This window comes from Schistocerca nitens, chromosome 3 (assembly GCF_023898315.1).
Source record: "Schistocerca nitens isolate TAMUIC-IGC-003100 chromosome 3, iqSchNite1.1, whole genome shotgun sequence".
In the NCBI taxonomy this organism is placed as follows: domain Eukaryota; kingdom Metazoa; phylum Arthropoda; class Insecta; order Orthoptera; family Acrididae; genus Schistocerca; species Schistocerca nitens.
This window is the reverse complement of record NC_064616.1, coordinates 913,080,138-913,100,207: the sequence shown is the minus strand read 5'-3', so window position 1 is coordinate 913,100,207 and position 20,070 is coordinate 913,080,138. Positions and strand designations below refer to the sequence as shown.

Sequence of the window (20,070 nt, the reverse complement as noted above, 5' to 3'; positions counted from 1 at the left end):
TATACAAAAAAGTGTGCATTATTCAGGAACACACATTTTCAATAACTTTTCAGCAGCCATAAAAAGCTTAACAACCAGTGAAATTCAGTTTAAGAGAAGCATAAAGGATTTATTGGTGGCCAACTCCTTCTACTCCATTGATGAATTTCTCAGTAGAACCAACTGATTTTTATATATATATAAACATCTGCACCATTTCAGTGCTGTAATGTGATCATTGTAAATAAGTACCGGTATTGTAGTAGTTGTATTATATGTTTACTACATCGTAATTTTTTAAATTTTAAATTCATTGCATTAATGTGATCTCAGTAAGTGAGTGATTCTAAAATGATTCTTTCATATAGTGTTCATTAAAAAAAATGACGATCATTCCACTTGGGACCTGTGGAAAGTACATTAGCTTATTTGTTTCAGTTGTAAATATTTGTCATGTATTACTGTTTTTCTGGCATGTTCTACATCCTGGAGTACCTCCTCATTACGGATCGATTGGAATGAAAGTAAATCTAATCTAATCTAGTCCATTGCTGCCAAAGACAGCGAGAAGTAGCTTTTTGTCTGTTTCATGGTTTATAGGCCTACTGGGGAAACTCGCCATGTAAAAAAAACGAGTAACGCATCAAGCTTGGTACCTCTATGGTGATGTGGAAATCCGAGCGTTGTTAATAAAGAAATTAATTCAGTGTGTGTGTGTTTCTTTTGATTCCTTTATCATGTTGGTTATAGTAGACCAAATTTAATTAAAATTCCCAGGTGATAATTTCAACATAAATTGGAGTAAGGGCATAGCTGTTTCTAATGGCTTTGCTGCTTCTCAGAGGCAAAGTATGAACATTTACCTTCCTCAGGCATGTGTGTTCACTAGTCATTTATGGCAAAAGAAATCACTGACTGAAAGCATAATTTGCTTGGTAGACATAATTGGAAATGGCCTTTTTAGTTATAATTTTACATTTTTGGATTACAGTACTCCCTGAGAGATTTAACTTCTGCATTTCTTTACCCTGACATGATTAGTAATGAATGTTTCACCACCAGGTCAGGCATACAGCATTAAGTGTCCTGTTCTGCTGTGAGCAGCATGGTAGTCAATGTGTTAAGCAGACATTTAGGAACTTTGAGTGTGAAGTATATGCATCTGTACACTCGTGGCTAAAAAGAACAGCTAGAATGCTAATTACTGTTTCAGGAATTATCCTTTACACAGTTAAATATGTATCTAAAAATGAATTCATGAATAAATTTGTAGTCATTTAATCGTTTGGTTTTGTAAGACATTTAAATAAAAATACTGCAGACCAAAAAGTAGTCTGGAAATGGCAAGGAATATCAAATATAAGTAAATATGTTTCCTCAGTAAGATTAAAGTGTAAAATTGCTGATACCTGGTTGTTACCATATCACTGCTGGCCCCAGCAGAGCAGTCTGCTGTGACCACCGGCACCTTCATGCCAGCCAACGGGTTAATACACAAAATAGGGCAGTGCAAGACTTGGTCTGTAATTCTCATTGGTTGAAGCAACGAAAATCAAATTTCTGAGGTGTGCTGGAACTGTGTTATTGGTATATTCCCCAGCATGATATAAAATTTTTGCATTGAAATGGCACTGACAGTGCGTAATATATTTTGCAACTGAAAATAGATACTAAAAAATTTATGTTGGAATATATTTCAAGAAACCCTTTCATACCAAACCTGACAATTATATTGACACACAAGTAAACCCACCTGAATGGCACACTGGGTTACACAAGCATTAGCTGTATGTGTAGAATAGGTAATTTACACGGAAAACTTTTCATACAAATTTTATTGTAAAGCACACTAAAGTTAAGGGAAAGGTGCAATGTCTAGATGAGATAAACTTGGACACACAAGAACTGGTTTTGCTCAGATATATGGAAAATTAACTGTAGTATTATATGACATACAACACATCTGAGGTGTAAATTTGTGGAGAGGAGAGATTGCATTGAACCTGTTGTGTATGGTGCACATTTTGTTGCAGTGCTGGGATGATGTCATCCAGATTTCAAAATTAGTGGTCTAGTAATGAAACTCTCATCAGTTTTAATATTTAAAAATAAACATGCCTGAAAAAGGAAGCTGAATTAGGACTTTCATTTAAATTGAAAAAATGTTCTTGTTTTGCACGTTCACTGCGGATGACACTTAAAAGCATGGTGTTAGTAGCTCTTATTTACCTTTGTGTCAGCCACAGTGAACATGTTGAAGGTTTTAAAGTAACAAAGTAGTTGTTGACATTCAGGTATTAATGGATGACAGCAGCAAACAGCAATGAGATGATGTGAATTACTTAAACCAGGAATTAAACAAGTCTACATAGCTTTGAACACAGTCAACAAATGGTTGGTTCAAATGGCTCTGAGCACTATAGGATTTAACTTTTGAGGTCATCAGTCCCCTAGAACTTAGAACTACTTAAACCTAACTAACCTAAGGACATCACACACGTCCATGCCCAAGGCGGGATTCGAACCTGCAACCGTAGTGGTCGCGTGGTTCCAGACTGTAGCGCCTAGAATCGCTCGGCCACCCCGGCCAGCGAACACAGTCATTTCAAACTTGTCATTCACTGCATATTTGTATGCTATAACTAATACAGCAACCTTTTATTTTCTCATCTTTGATCTGGGACACGTGTCACATCTTACTTGTTTTCCTAGAGCAACTCTAGGTTCACAAGATCCACATTTCAGAATTCTGGTAATTGCTAGTCCTACCTCATGCTGAAAGTGTGGGTTGATAGCTGTCTCTTCAGATATGGTCTCATCAACTGCCATTTCAGAAACTTGAAGCAAAAATGTGATTATTCAATTTTCTGTCAGTGATGAATATATCACTAATGATAGGTATATTCATGATAGTATAGAACAGTGCAGGGACATCTTCTGGAACACCTTATGGGTAGACTAAACTGTGCACATCACATCCTGTGCATCAATTTGTTCATAGGTAGTATCATAGTACACTACTATCTCAGACTTGATTGTTGCAATGCTCAACAGCATTATGCCTTGAAGACACTAAACTAACAGCCTTCTTAAGTTTTTGAATGAAGGATATAAGAAGTAATATATCCAAAAACAATTAAGTTTTAGATTTTGCTATCAGGAACTCTTTTGGAATCTTTCCTTTTATTATTATTTTGTACATGTGTGGCCTTTTTGTTTCCTCTTCCCAGCTTGACAAGCACATCTGATTAGTTTAATGGGGATATTTATGGTAACAAAAAAATAAAAATAAATATGTGGATACAATGCAACCTGCAAACCAAGATCATCCTCCAAAACTTTACGAGCCTAGGAAATAAGCACAATGATTTGGACATAATAGCATGTTTTAATAAACCAGATGTTTCAGTTATTACTAACAAGGGAACCTCCCCATCGCACCCCCTTCAGATTTAGTTATAAGTTGGCACAGTGGATAGGCCTTGAAAAACTGAACACAGATCAATTGAGAAAACAGGAAGAAGTTGTGTGGAACTGTGTAAAAGTGAGCAAAATATACAAACTGAGTAGTTCATGGCAAGATAGGCAACATCAAGGACAATGGGCCCGCAGCAGCGCCGTGGTCTCGTGGTAACGTGAGCAGCTGCGGAACGAAAGGTCCTTGGTTCAAATCTTCCATTGAGTGAAAACTTTAATTTTTTATTTTCAGTTTATGTGACAAACTCTTATGTTTTCATCACTTTTTTGGGAGTGGTTATCACATCCACAAGAAAACCTAAATCGGGCAAGGTAGAAGAATCTTTTTACCCATTCGCCAAGTGTACAAGTTAGGTGGGTCGACAACATATTCCTGTCATGTGACGCACATGTCATCACCAGTGTCGTATAGAATATATCAGATGTGTTTTCCTGTGGAGGAATCGGTTGACCTATGACCTTGCGATCAAATGTTTTCGGTTCCGATTGGAGAGGCACGTCCTTTCGTCTACTAATCACACGGTTTTGCGATGCGGTCGCAAAACACAGACACTAAACTTATTACAGTGAACAGAGACGTCAATGAACGAACGGACAGATAATAACTATGCAAAAATAAAGAAAGAAAATTTTCACTCGCGGGAAGATTTGAACCAAGGACCTCTCCTTCTGCAGCTGCTCACGCTACCACGGGACCATGGCACTCCTGAGCTCACATTCTCCTTGATGTTGCCTATGTGGCCTATGGACTACTCAGTTTGTATATTTTGCTCATTTTTTCACAGTTCCACACAACTTCTTCCTGTTTTCTCAATTTATCTATGTTCAGTTTATCAAGGCCTATCCACTGTGCCTATTTATAACTAAATCTGAGGGGGGTGCGATGGGGAGGTTCCCTTGTGAGCACTGGTATACCAAAAAAGAATCTTATTATGCACCCATTAACAAAGAATTTCTGATCATCTTTCATTAGGGATATCAAACCTTATGGTGATGTTGCAAAAAGTGGCAATAATTGGTGCTCAAAGATGTAATTCCTTACGTGTTGAAGGTGTTGCTGAACTTTCTGTGATAAGATATAGATGGGAAAGGAAACAATTTTAGGTATAGAAAGACCTCCATCTGAAAGTACAGATATTTTTTTAGCTAATCTCTATCAATTGCTTGTAGAGAGAGACAGTAAATACTCTGGGAAAACAGCTGGGTATTTATGCTGATAATTGTTCACAGTTTAATAAAACCTTATCTAACACAAATCAGTTTTCACTCTTAAGGATGGTGAGTGACACACACAGTTCTAACATTGCTGATATGTAATACAGGGTACCCAGGACTTTGTACTGGGATACTTTCTTTTGTTGATTTATGTAAATGACAAAATACTGCTCCCCAAATTCAAGGATAGTTCTGTATGCCAATGCTACATCCATTGCACGCAAGTGTAAAGATCATGAGCAACTACAAAAACTATGAAACTGTATTACAAATGAAATAATTCGGTATTTCTATGAAAATCATCTCATTGTCAGCACAAGATAGCAGCAGTAATGGATTTTCACCCCACAAGACAGATTTTGAAATTCAGTTGTGCGCTGGAACTGATATTGTCATCAAAGAAAACTACTGCTTGGTTACAGTTAAACTTTCTATATTTAACATGTTATAATGTGGAAACTAATTACCGTACAAGAACATAACTTATTAGCATTAATGTCAAGGACATGGGGAAGAGAAATAATGCAGAATCAATTCAATTGAAACACTTAATGAGCTGCTACAGTACACCATACCATTACATACCAGTACCAGTACTGGTGATGGTGATGGAGGCTGTTATGAAAAGCTTGCAATTTTATTCAAATCTGATGTGGCAAGTCAATAGAATTTTTTATCCATGTGAGTAAAACTATTGTGTAAAATCGATAGCGCAGCTTCTTACAGAAGTCTCTTCAGGGCCCTTCGGAGTCTTTCACTTACATGTCAACATATTTACTCCCTAATAGTATTTGTTGTCCATAATAGGGGTAATTTTACTCCGTTCAGTTAAATGAACTTGCAAAATACTGGAAGTAAAAACAATGTCCATGTGGACTATACATCCATGCCTATGATTCAGAATGGAATTTAACATTCGGATCGAAAGTCTTCAATAGGTTGCTGCTAAACATCAGGCAGAAAACTGAAAATCCTAAGATATTAAAAAAATACAAAATAAAAAAATTATTTGATTAGCCTCTCCTTCTATAATTGTAATTAAACGAAATGTTTCGACTCAAGGATGCATATGCTAGTTAACACTACGGTTCAAATTAACAGGATTTTAATTTTATCATTTTATGCAGGGCTGACGGTATTCACTGCTTTGTACGAAGTATGAGAGAAAAACAGAACTTGAATAAAAAAAACATTTCTAGCTGTCATAGTCATTACTTCCTTCCTCGGGGCTGGCTGAAGTGGCCGTGTGGTTAAAGGCGCTGCAGTCTGGAACCGCAAGACCGCTACGATCGCAGGTTCGAATCCTGCCTCGGGCATGGTTGTTTGTGATGTCCTTAGGTTAGTTAGGTTTAACTAGTTCTAAGTTCTAGGGGACTAATGACCTCAGCAGTTGAGTCCCATAGTGCTCAGAGCCATTTGAACCATTTTTTTGAACTTCCTTCCTCTGTGAAGATGAATATCTTTTGTGACTGGAAATGAAGGGAAGATCACTTACACCACCTGTATAGAACACTTATGTGACACATTCATGAGTATTGCTCCAATGTTTGAGATCCAGGTCAGATTTAAGCAACACACTGAAGCAACTCAGAGGTTGGACGCTAGATAGGTTACCAGTAGTTTCAAACTATGTGCGAGTATTATGAAGATGATTGGCAAACTCATGTGAGAATCCCTGGAGGGGAAACAATGTTCTTTTTGTATAACGCTATTGAGAAAATTTAGAGGGCATAAGAAAACGGGGCTCGGATAGTAGATAGCCTTTCTTCCCTCTCTCTATTTGCGAGTAGAACAAGAAAGAGTATGATTTGTAGTGGTTGGTTGGTTTGGGGAAGGAGACCAGACAGCGTGGTCATCGGTCTCATCGGATTAGGGAAGGACGGGGAAGGAAGTCGGCTGTGCCCTTTCAGAGGAACCATCCTGCCATTTGCCTGGAGTGATTTAGGGAAATCACATTTGTAGTGGTACAAGGTACCCTCCACCAGGTACCATTTGGTTGCTTGTGTAGTATGTATATACATCAAAATACAGAAGATAATTGTGACTGCTTACTACATTAAGAAGTAATAGTTGAACTAACCTAAAGCTTCATGATTTACTTCAAATGTTTTCTCCCACTGATACACTCTGACAGTCAGTGACTTGCATCTGTAGCAGTCTTACAATTTGGAGATGTCAGTATTGCTTAGATCTATTAATATTCCCACAGTGAGCTCTTTTTATCTTAAGATCACATAAACTGGATTTTTGGGAAACTACACACAGGAAGATGGCATATAGCTGTTTACAGAAAACAACGATCAAAATTTAAGCATATCGGTAACACACACTGGGCAAGAGCACATATATGGGCTAGAGCACTATACTGAATTTCGCCCCCTCCCCCCCCCCCCCCCCATGTTCCTAGAAAGCCTGGCTATTTCGCCCCCTCCCCCCCCCTTTTCCCAAGAAACCTTGGCTGGAGTTATAAATTTATTTGTAGCATAGTCTGGGGTATAGATTAGGGTGAAAAGCGATAATTTCGTTGACAGTTGTGGAACACAGCGAATGAGAAATAAAGGTTGTGGTAACAGACAGATGTGTGGCTTTGCCTTAATATTTGTTTGCGGCGTATTTAAATGTATTTTCCCACATTTAACGCATTTCTCATAATTAAAAAATAATAAAACTACTAGGTCATCCACAAAAACATATATTAGAAAATGAACAAGCATCCGACGTGTTTTGATGCATATTACGTACAGATATCGTACACAAACTGGAAAGATGCAATGGGCGTTCCACTACGTATCCTTTACCATATTTGATTCGTTTTTCCGCATTTGCTACAGCTGGTATGGGTTCAAAGACAAATTCGTGCTGCAAACGTCTCAGTGGTAGTTAGTCTACATTAGTAAGCTGCAGTTAATGTGTTACAAACATTTAGACACATTGTCCTCAATGCGTAATATGTGTTATGCTATAAATCACTCTGCCTTTCGACCAATAATTTGTAATCAGTTGGCTTCAATCAATCACGTAAGACTCTAATATGTAACTTTGACTACGCTGCGGATTATTATGTGACCATAATCCAGATTATTCGCATTCAAACCTTCTTTCTACATTTAATTCTGTTAACGGAAGATTCATTCAAACAATCTGGATTGATTTGACGTTCCAAAACAACAGCTGAAGGCAGGTCTGTATAAACGCTGTTTTGACGTCACTTACATCAACAGAGTTGTTAACAGGTCTAGTCACCAGGCAGCGCTTTCACGCTTTCAGCCTTTCTGATGACGTCATGAAGCGATTCCTCGGGACCCGCGAGACGCACGTGGCATTAGCATGTCATGTTCAAAGAATATCCGCGTTTCGAAAACTACCAGCGATATTGGCTAGCGTGAGAGACGACGTCATGTCATGATGTGACGTCATGATTCCTCGGGGCCCGCGAGACGCTTCTCAGTAGTCAAAGACGTCTGTAGTGGTAACTTCTGTGAATTACATCACTTCCCGCGGTTCGCTATCGCTGAAGTTTTGCCCACCACGTGCAGTGTGTACCATATCAAGAACGTAGAATCGAGGTAAGTCTTACTAGGAAGAAAGGTAAATTCAAGGAAGTTTTAGCATTGATCTTATAGATTTTTCACAGGGGCTACGAATGTATAGCTTACAATCATGAAAAACGTGAAATCAGGGAACATAAAATCCTTTACTGTAGTGATTTAATTTTTTCTCCAAATTCCATGTGTTGCTGATTTTGGATATTAAGATAACGACATAGAGAAAGTGACAGATATGTAATTTTACTTTGCTTCAGTCCTTTGGGAACTGTGAAATATAGTTGCCCAACAAAAGGACTTAGAACTGTCCCAGAATGGATGTGTACACTTTTTCATGAAATGCTGAAAATTGCACAAGTTTGAGAGAGCTGTGGAAAGAAACTTGGTAGATGGTAGATGCTGACCACAATATGGAGTGAGCCTCCAATCCCATTTTTACCTCTCAAGCACAGGTTTGCAGTCCCTCAACGATTGCCTTCGAGTTACGACAGTCGCCTGTAAATACGAAAAAGATAGCATCTAAGAAATATTGTACAGGAAAGAGGAAAAGAATCGATTCTGCTAGGAAAAGAAATCTGTTTGGCTACCAGAGCTTTCTGAAAGTGACAATGAGGTGTCAGAAAATGCAGTTTTAAACCATCTGAAGACCAACTTCACAAACTTAAGCAGCAGAAAAAAGAAATCACGATTTTAACATGCCTACTTAAATTATGGAGTTGGTTGGTTTGGGGAAGGAGGCCAGACAGCGTGGTCATCGGTCTCATCGGATTAGGGAAGGATGGGGAAGGAAGTCGGCCGTGCCCTTTCAGAGGAACCATCCCGGCATTTGCCTGGAGTGATTTAGGGAAATCACTAAATTATGGAGTGTAAGAAAGATAATGCAGGAGTTCAGTCCCCCAAACGACATGGTTCGACAAGCAAGTCAGCTGTTACAGAACAGAGGGCTTTGGAAAATCCAGATCAAAAATGTCTGCCAGTAGAAACTGTCCACACCATTCGTTCATTCTATGAGAGACACGACACAAGCAGAGCCATTCCTGGAGTAAAGGATTGTGTTTCAATGAAAGACAGCGGCGGTCAGAAAATTAAAGTTCCAGAAAGACTTGTTCTTTGTAATTTAAAAGGGGTAATCTGGGTGTTGACAGAAAATTTTCGTATAAAGCCTGATAGCTTTTCCAAGTTTGCAGAGTTGAGGCCTAAAAACTGCATTCCAGCAGGCCTCTGTGGTACGCAAATGGTGTGTGTATGTGCCATTCACCAAAATTTGAAACTTATGACTGAAAATATAAGATTGAACTCAGTAACAAGAGGAGAAATACAGGCATATAAACAATGTTTTGTAAAGGCTTTCTGGAATCCACCATCAATAGATTGCCAATTGGGAGACTGTAATTCATGTCCTGGGAATGAGGAAATCTAGATCATACTCCAGAAGGCATTTGAAGATAAGCTGATTGACAATATCACCTTCCGACAGTATATTTCTGTGGGCAGATGTAAATTGAAGACATTGCAAAAAGCCGGCTGCGGTGACCGTGTGGTTCTAGCGCTGCAGTCTGGAACCGCGGGGCTGCTACGGTCGCAGGTTCGAATCCTGCCTCGGGCATGGATGTGTGTGATGTCCTTAGGTTAGTTAGGTTTAAGTAGTTCTAAGTTCTAGGGGACTAATGACCTAAGATGTTAAGTCCCATAGTGCTCAGAGCCATTTGAACCATTTTTGAACATTGCAAAAATCAATTCAGACTCATCACTTTATTTTGCAATAAGCTGTATATGTTGTTCTGTCATGACTTTATTGGAGAACAACAAAGTTCATTTATGAAACACACCTGAGAAAGCTTACAAGATTCACAGTTTGCTGTGTACTGTGATTTTGCAGAAAACTACTCATTTTTGATGCAGGATGACGTCCAGAGCTATCATTGCACAAGTCAGCGAGGCATTGTTCACCCATTTTTTGTGTATTACAAAGGAGAAATAGTAGCAGAACATCTCGGTTATGTTGTTATTTCAGACTGTCTTGAATATAACACTGCGGTTATCTACTGCTAAAAGATAAAGCTCATTGTATTCGTGAGAAAACACTTGGAACCTAAAAAATATTACATTTCTGATGGTGCTGCCGCTCAGTACAAAAACAAGAAAACTTTTTTAATTTATTTTTTCATCAAGCATTTTGGCAGAAAGACTGAATGAAGTGTTTCAGCGACAGCTCATGGAAAGGGGCTTGTGATGGAGTTGGTGGCACCGTCAAGAGGTTCACAGCATGAGGAAGTTTGCAACATTCACATGGCAGTCAAATTCTTATAGCTTAGCGGCTTTTCAAATGGGCAGTGGAAAATATCTCTGGAGTACATTTAACAAATGTAAGTCCGGATGAATACAGAGAGAGCCACATTTCTAAACAGTCCATTCAGCACTGCATTAACAATTCCAGGGACTCAATGTCTCATGCATTCACTCCTGTAGTTTCAGAGACCACTAATCCTGACCACTAAACCCTGTCCTTGACAGGTATAAATGGATACAGAATTACAGTGTATAACAACTGGAGGCTTGCATACATTTTGGGGGAAGATGAAGAAGATGACCTGAAGATTACATTTCTTCATCTACATGATCCATCTCCTTCTTGTGTATACCGGTAGAAGCCAGATGTCATGAGGATTTGTGTGGTGGATGTTTTATGTAAGGTGATCCCATTGACTACAACTGGCCGAATAGACACCTTGCCTGAAAATGACGGACAAAACCAACAAAGCCTTTAGTTATTTACCATGTGTAATTTGATACACAGCTGTTCATAAATGTCATGTTGTAAGTAAATTTTTTAAAATTAATTTGGTGATTTCCTAATGAAGCACCTCTATGAAAATCATTTTTCACACGAGTCATGGAAAATGAAGATTTTTCAGCATATGATCCCATGATCATCCCAAAATGGAACTTTGAGTTGTGAGAGTATGGTGCAACAAAATTTTATTATTTTTTTAAAATGTTAAAAATATGGCTTTTTTAGGAAATTAAAATTTATTTAAATTAAGAAAATTATTTGTACACTCCATCATGTTACATACCAAATGAAAAACCCATCTAAAGAGCTTTAAAAGTAACACATTTTCCAGGTCTGTATCTCATCTTGTTAATGGGAAAATGAAATTTATTACTCCAGGTTGTAGTAACTTTTGACAAAAATTTGAAAATTCAAGGCTTATTAAATTTTTAATTAAATCAAGAAAAAGAATTTTATGGTTTTCATTCATAACAATGTAGGGACACTAGGTATACCTAGTTTCATCAGAATCTGAGGACATAAAACTTAATCAGTGTGTTGATTTGACATGGAATATCCAGTGACCCTATTGAGAAACAGTGATGCAAAGAAGCAAAGCATGCAATACAGTGAACTAACCAATTTGCCCTCTTCTACATTTCTATTCTCCTAGGGTATATAGATTTGTGTGCTCTGTTTCTTTATCCCCACACCAGTATTCTTCGTGGTTGAGTGTCATCAGTAAATTGTTAACCTGGCTATCTACAAGAGATTTTCATCTATGTAAAATATATCATCAGCGACAAATGATGTCTTAAAGAATGTGACTTATATTTGATACCATGTCAATTAGGAAGCAGTTTGTTAGGAACAACAACAAAAAGTATATGCAAGCTATGTCGATCTGGGCAACATTGTGAATATATATGCAAAAGAACTGGCTACTGAAGCTAAGTTTTTTCAGATAATGTCATACACTGAAAAGTTTAAGTACCCAATTGCATATTTCTTTGTGAATAAACTGTCATCAGATATAATGACTGAAATGTGAGAGGTTTTATACCGAAACTGTTTTCTGTAGGTATTATTATGAGATCAGTGACGTGTGATGGAGTTTCTGTCACCAGACAGACACTGAAGTACCTTGGGTGCTCACTGAATATGGAAAATTTTGCCCCTCACTTCAAGTATCTTGCCAATTACAGTAATGTTCATGCAATTCTTGTCCATGCCACACGCTGCAATTAGTTCATAACATTTAGCTGGAAAGAAAATTATTAACTGTGAAGATGGAGATGTGAAGTGGGACTTTGTTTTGAAGTTACTTTATCTGCTACAGTGTGAATTTTTAAAATGTGCCAATTCACTCTCTGGTTCACATGTGAATTTCTATAATAAGAAAATGAATGTCTTTTTTAGCAGCCCAGACAATGAGCTCCAGTGCTGGTACTGCCATTGAATTTGTAGAGTGTTCCCAGCACCCAGATTGTCAGGACGCCTCTGACACTGCAAAATTCACCAGAATTATTGAAAAACTGTCCTATATGTGCAACTCTGGCTATGTTGATGCTACATGCTTTAAACAATAATTAAGAACTGAAAACGTAAATTTTAGGATTGAATTTCTTTGTCCAGCAGAAAGCTTCATTCAAATATTAAGGACTGATGGTGTGTGTGCATTAGTACATCCACGAAAAACATTTGTGCTGTGAGTTATGATGTGCATAAATGGTTTTAGAAGCATTTCTGGGGAGTTTGTTTTGGTGTAGCGAACCTCTAAAGTATTTTTTAATGTACAAACTTTCACAAGATCATCTAGAACTCTTTTCTTCTTGCATCAGATCTAGGTTTCGTTGGAACAACAACCCCACCACAATTCAGTTCCAGTCTGCTCTGAGAACAATGTTCTTCAAGAAAAATGTTACTGCAAGTGACATGAGTAATGTAGACGACATTGAGAACTCTCAGTGTTCATGCATTCATGTGCCATAAGAAGAAAAGTTATGAGTTCGCTGATGATAGTGAAGATACTAGTTTCTTTGAGACTCTTGATTCAACCAGGAGAATATTATTTATTATGCATCAGGATATGTTGTGAGAAAGATTATGCAAATGTTAAGATGTGATGAGTGCATCAAATTTATTACTGACCCCTACATGTGCCCAAACGATCACACTGCAAGACTCCTGTGGCAAATCAAGCTGCCCTTACCATGAAGGTTGATGGAGGTGGTTTGCTTCACCCATCTGTAGCAGTGATGAAAATAGTGCAGCATACAGAAAAATGCTTTCCTTCTGCTCTAGTGAGATTTACCTTAAACTCAAAACCATTTTTATGACACGCTTATAAATTCTGTTTGTTGTTTCTTTGCTGAACAACCCAATGTATTTGGCAAAGCTTGTACACTAGCTTCTGTCATAGACTGTGAAGACATGCACGAATCACAGTTAATACGACGTATTACTACTGTTGACTTTCATATTAGATTAAAGGCGCCCTCGCGCTCTCATGGGGCCTTTGCATGAAATGTGTTACTGTGTGAAAGTTCGCTCCATATCCAATGTAATCATAATAAGAAATTCTTCATATCAATGTTTTGGTCATTTTGTATTGATATATAGTTTCGTCATTCAGGAAATAAAATGCGAAAAGTGAAAGCAAAAAAAAAAAAGTCTGTTGCACATAGTTAAGATTTTCGAGAAGCATAGTTTCTCAGCAAGCTTAGCGGCAGCGCGGAAATTACGTATGTAAACACAGCAGAATACTTGCAAAATTAGTCTTGCAGGGAAAGGTTAGTAGGTAAAAGCAATAGCTAACAGTGAACTATAAGCTAAACACACCCAACGTCATATAATGTACATAAATGGTAATCGCATTTTTTCTATGTAGCAGAACAATTTTACACCTTGCCCCGGTTTTACAAGGTGAGTGTTAAGTCACGCGTTACAGCTTTATTTCGTGTAGTAGTCTCTGCAGGTTAGTATTGAGCTCACTGGCCTTGCCACAAGTTCCGACATCAAAGGTCTTAGTATCACAGATATGTCAACCATAAAACAAACATTACAAAAATAAGTATTTATTACAAATTACAATTTTTCTGGATACCACTGCCAAAAGAGCGTATTATTAAGGAAATTAAAATGTCTATCGTGAAAATGTGAATTGCGAACATCGCCATCAAGAAAAAACAAAAATAAAATTGAAACAAAATTGTGATCCATATTATCTCAACTCGATATCTGGAGGGGGGGGGGGGGTTGAATGGGCGGGACTTGTTCCAGATTGAAGGCTGTCGTTTCCTGCCGTCTTGACGTCATAACAGCACTGCGCTGGCTGTCAGTTTGGTGGGTTGTGGGCGGGTTGGTTGAGTTGCTGCGGATACTATATACGGCGAATCGAAGCTGTAGTAAAGGTTTTGTTGGTGTATGAATTATTTGTCGAACGTAAGTTGAAACTAATTTGATGTATTTATGCTTGTAATTGTATTGAAGTTATCAGTTATGTTGTAATATACTTTATAGTTTCTAACCCCCATTTTTGCTAAAATGTGAGAACGCCATATATGGAGTGGTACTGCAATTTATTAGTAGTATTTATGAGGTTGTAAAAAAATAGTTTTTGTGATAGTTCCTGGTGTTTCTCTGTAATTTGCATTGTTAGAGCGTAGGTATGTTTGATTACGAGGAGCTCACTGGCGCTTGGTGATGGTTGGTTTGTTGTACAGTCATTGTGGTAAACTGATTATTTCGCGTGTGTAGGTGTATTACTGCACTGGCTTATACAGTGAAACTGACAGTGAATGTAGAATCATTGTCACTGACCGACAGAAACCATAACGTACTCCACACAATTAACATAAAAGCTGCACGACGTTTTACAACCAATAACAACTCTTCGTCTAGTGAGGCGTTGTGTATGTTGTGTCGAATTTTATCCTAGGCGTTAACTTCAGGACCTTAAAATATAGGGAAAGAATTAGTCTAGTTGGTTTGACACTTCTCAGCCCGTGTCACTTGCTTCCAGTATTATGAGCCGTAACGTTTTTACTCATTTCCATGAAATTGTGTGAAAACTAGTTGCATTTGTGCAATTTCTAACCTGATCTGTAATGTTAGGTTTTTATGAAGTTCGAGCAGCAAATGAAGTTGCGATGTTATATATTAAGGATGAGATAGAAGGGGGTTGGGGGCTGCATATGATGGTCATGTTCTGTTGGAATTGTGTGTGTGTGTGTGTGTGTGTGTGTTCTGTAACTGAATTGGTATTTTTGCACAAAAGCTTTGGGTAGCGTGGTTTGTGACTAAAAATATGCATTATTCTCAGCAATCTTAAGACAGAACCTTTACTCAGTCTTTCGGTCAATAGTTCAAAGGGTATTCCTCTCATATTAAATAATCATCAGATTGTACTTGTAATAACTTTGTGCAATGTGTTTCCTGAATCCGTTCCACAATTATATCGTTTTATTTCCATATTTTTATCTGTATTATTTTCTTCTAATATACCTCTACACAGGTGTTTGTAAAACATTTGTTTTTCTCACATTGTTGCACAGAAATTGTTGTAAATCAGCTTCATTGTATCCTTTACATCTAAACCAGTATGAAGGGCAGGATTGCTCGTAACTTAGCAGTTTTGTGCCAGTAAACCACATGTATGAAGTATATGGTAGAAGTACTTTGCATTGTACTACATTTGGTTTGTTCCTATTCCATTTTCATGTGGGATACAGGAGGAATTATTGCTTAAGTGCATAATTATTAGTCTCATTTTTAGGTTTTTCAGCATTTCCATGACACTCTTAGCAAGTCGATCAAACTTGCTCTGTGCAAATCAGACAGACTTGAGACTAATGGTGCCGCCCATTACCCTATTTTGTGTGTATTCCACACACTTCAGTAATATTAGAGGATGACAGGCCCAAATATTTTGTGAGCAGTCTCCGAAGAAGGCTTACTGTGCATTGCTCCAGTATCCAAGTGAACCAAAATGTACCACCTACTTTACCTGTGACAGAAACTGCGATCAGTCTCTCATATTGCATCAAATTGCTGCACCAACATATTTGTCGTGGGATACTACCATAGCTGGGCACAAGGCCATTAATCTGTCAATTGTTAAGTAACAAAGTTAACTTTTAGAGTAATGGATTAACTTTTAAGTTAATTTTAAAAAATGTTAAGTCTATGTTACTTCTGTTAACCTTCTCTGAATCTGTTAATCAGGTACCTACTATTTGACAAAATCGGGGTCCATTCAAGAAAAATCAGTCTTGGGCATTGAGATATTGACAGTGGAGTAGCAGTAATCCAGTTAAAAGAAGACATAAATTTTACTGTTGCAAGTTAATGATCTTATAAAGTTATGCTTTAATGTTTAAACAAACTTTACTTTTTTGGTAATGTATTAACAATTAGCATAGTTAACTTTTTGATTAAAGTTGCCCAGCTATGGATACTACTGCTCTGCATTTTGTAAAGTGCAAAGTTTTACATTTCTACACATTGAAATTAAGTGCCAGTTGCTGCACTACCTTGCAATCTTATTGACGTCTGACTATATTTGTGCAGCTTTTTACAGGCAGTAATTCACTGCAGATAATTGCATCATCTGCAAAAAGCCGTAGGTGGTCTTAGCAAGTAGTACTATACACTGAGGTGACAAGTCACAGGACAGTGTTATGCACATATACAGATGGTGGTAGTATCATATATGCGAGGTATAAAAAGGCAATGCGTTGGCAGAGCTGTCAATTGTACTCAGGCAATTATGGTCGTGTGATGGAAATTAGACTTCGTGCGCGAAATGGTAGTTCAAGCTGGAAGACACATCAGACATTCCATTTTGGGAATCATTGTTGAATTCAATATTCAGAGATCCCGCATCACAAGTGTGCTGAAAATATCAAATATCAAGCATTACCTCTCATCAAAGGCAACTCGGCATCCGTGGCCTTCACTTAACGGCAGAGGGCAAGCGCATTTGCATTGAGTTGTCGGTGCTAACAGACAAGCAAGACTGCGAAATAACCACAGAAATCAATGTGGGATGAACAGTGACTGTGTGTGTTATGTCAGTGCAGTGAAGTTTGGTGTTAGTGGGCTATGGCAGCAGATGACTGATGGGAGTGACTTTTCTAACAGCACAACACCATCTGCAGTGTCACTTGTGGCTGTATCGTTTGGACTCTATAGATGACTGTAAACTGTGGGCTAGTCGGATGAGTTCACAATTTAAGTTGCTAAGAGCTGATTGTAGGGTTAAAGGGTGGACTCAGGTTGTCAACAAGACACTGTGAAAGCTGCTGGTGGCGCTAGAATGGTGTGGGCTGTGCTTACATCGAATGGACTGGGTCCTCTGATCTGTCTGAACTGATGATCAACTGGAAGTGGTTATGTTAGGCAACTTGAAGACCATCTGCAACCATTCGTGGACTTCATGTTCCCGAAAAATGATGTGGGCTACTGTGTCGGCAGCTTATAATTGTTTGCAATTGGTCTGAAGAACGTTGTGGATAATTCAAGCGAATGATTTGGCCACCCATGGAACATAATCGAGAGGTTCCTGCATTGGCAACATTTGTGCTATTGTGGATGGCTATAGAGGCAGCATGGCTCAATATTTCTGCAAGGGATTTCAGATGACTTGTTGAGTCCATCTCATATAAAGTTGCTGCACTACATTGGGCAAAAGGAGGTCCAACTTGATATTAGGAGGTATTTCATTACTTTCATCACCTTAGTGTAAAGTTTTAATTATAACTTAAAAAAACTGAGCAGGTTGTCATGAAACTTTTTGTGGTAATGTTGTTCTTTTTCTACATATCCACCCATTAGTGCTACAAGTTTTTCCCAATGATGGATTACTGGCCTAGACTTAAGTTGCTGAACTCTGCTTTCTGGCTATTTAGGAAAAGGTCAAACTCAAAAATCACCTTGCTGTTCTAAACATACCTACCATGTGATTTTTCTTGTCTGAGGAAAGATGAATTCACTAGGTACCATGTCAAGAAAATAAAAGGTGATTCAAAATTTAATAGCCCAACAAGCAGTACCTGTAGCTGTATCTTGTGCAGTATGAGCTGTTACATTGTCATGGAGCAAAAATACCCCCTTGGAAATCATACTACAGTGCTTAATCTTGATAGCCTTCTAAGACTTTGTCAGGATATTTCAGTAATATGCTCCTGTGAAGGTTTGTCACATACGGGCACTACATTATCACAATACCAGAAAATGATCAGCATCTGCTTGCCCAATGATGGCAGTGACGAATCATCCCATTTCCACTATTTGCTTTGGCCCTTTGTCTTGGTCATAGAGATACACCCAGAACTTGTCCACGGTTATTAGGCAGCTAAAAAAGTCGTCTTAATTGGTCTGATACAGCTGCTGCCACAGTTTGGCAGACATTTTAAGTGGATGTGAGCAATTGCAAAACCTGGTGGGTGGTGGCACTTGTCAAGTTTAAGATATTGTGCAAGATGTTGAAGATTGATATGTGACTGATTTTCACTTTTTCCACTATTGCTTCAGTTGCGATGTGCTGACATTAGAGCTCCAGGGCCATCACTTCTCTTGAAATTCCTAGTGATTCACAGAGAAATGATCTACCATGTTTGTTATTCAATTTGTCTGATGGGACTAGAAGTGCCTATGCTACCTAATTGCTGTCATATGATATTGTATTGTTGTCTGACACTTCCAGCAGCTCAGTATAAATTGATGCATCATATGCAGAAAATGAATTACTGTACTGTACTACACTTTATTAGTGGGCTGCACCATTTTGTTTTGGTTCATGTAGTGCATGCTAAGGCACTGTCACATGGGGATTTCAGTGTGTACCAGGACTGCAGACATGTAATCACAAATGAACAAATCAATAATACTCATTTATTTTTTGGGGTGATAATTAAAACCTTAGGATTGTGCCATCATAAATTTGTCTGCCAATTCATTAATGCAAAACAGGAACAGCTTAAGTCCCAACACACTTTTCTGGGGCAAGCCTGAAGTTAATGCTACACCTATTGTCAACTGTCTGTGCAAGGTAACTTGGTGCATCCTCCCAAACTGGAAATCCTCAATGGAATGAGAAATTTCATTCGATACTAATCCATATGATCACACTTTCATTAATACGCGTTGTTGTGGTACCGAGTCAAAATGGTGTGAAAGAAAAAGGCTAGTATTTTCGGAAATGCTGATTCTGCTGCTATACAGCCTAATACAATAATGGGTATACAATAACTGAATTTTCCTGTATTCTGAAAAGTAATTTTTATTTATGTTACCTGCCTGAAAGACAAAAACTGTAGTTGGTGAAACTACATGTATACCAGTTTGCTATAATTTCAGAAAATACAAATCCTGGTCTATCATATGTAGAAAAATCTAGGAACCAGTCATAGTTGCCACTTCTTGTGTTCTAGAACATTATAGAGTTCCTAAAAGGAAGTCCAAAGATGGTTGTGTCGGTAATGTTTTTCCTGAGGCACTTTTTGTTATTCACATGTATTTCTTCAGAAGTTAGATAACTTTCCATTCACGAATCTTTAAATTATTTTTATAATCTAGGATAAATATCAATGAGATTGGTCTTTAGTTTTATTTTCTTGTGTACCATCTTTTATATGATGTGGTTTTGCTGTTGATGGTTAAATGTTTGTTGAGAATATTCATATACTGAATGATATCAGTGTAGTCACTGTTTGAATGTTGATTATCTTGTCTTGATTTCCATTAGGAGGATAGTATGTTTTACTTTTCAATTAATTTTTTTTTTTTTTTTTTTTTAAATTGTTTTAGTCACTGGGTGTTACTTTCATTTTGTGGGATTTGCACATTATTTGAATTACATTTATTTTTGGTAGTATTTTGTGCAATATGTATAGCTGAAAAAAATGGATCAACGTATTGCTATAATAATTTTGGGACACCTTTTCCCAATTTACTTTTTTAGTATGCAATTGAAAGTCCTGATGTTGCATTCATTGATTTTTGTTACACGGTAGTTATTGATCGTGCAATCATTTGATATAAAGCCCCATTTCATGTGCAAATTTGTCTTATGATCTG

General features: G+C 37.8%; 1 protein-coding gene across 2 annotated transcripts in view; it reads left to right on the top strand.

The window, feature by feature from the left end:
* Window positions 1–8,085: 8,085 nt before the first annotated feature.
* The window catches only part of LOC126248971 (uncharacterized), a 45,489-nt gene continuing 33,504 nt past the window's right edge, over window positions 8,086–20,070 (top strand). Inside the window, exon 1 of one of the 2 annotated variants that reach the window (XM_049950524.1) lies at window positions 8,086–8,237. The gene's annotated coding sequence lies outside the window, so the exon portion shown is untranslated. Of the gene's footprint in view, window positions 8,238–14,258; window positions 14,434–20,070 lie in introns of those variants that run through there. The other variant, XM_049950523.1, reaches the window with a different exon arrangement.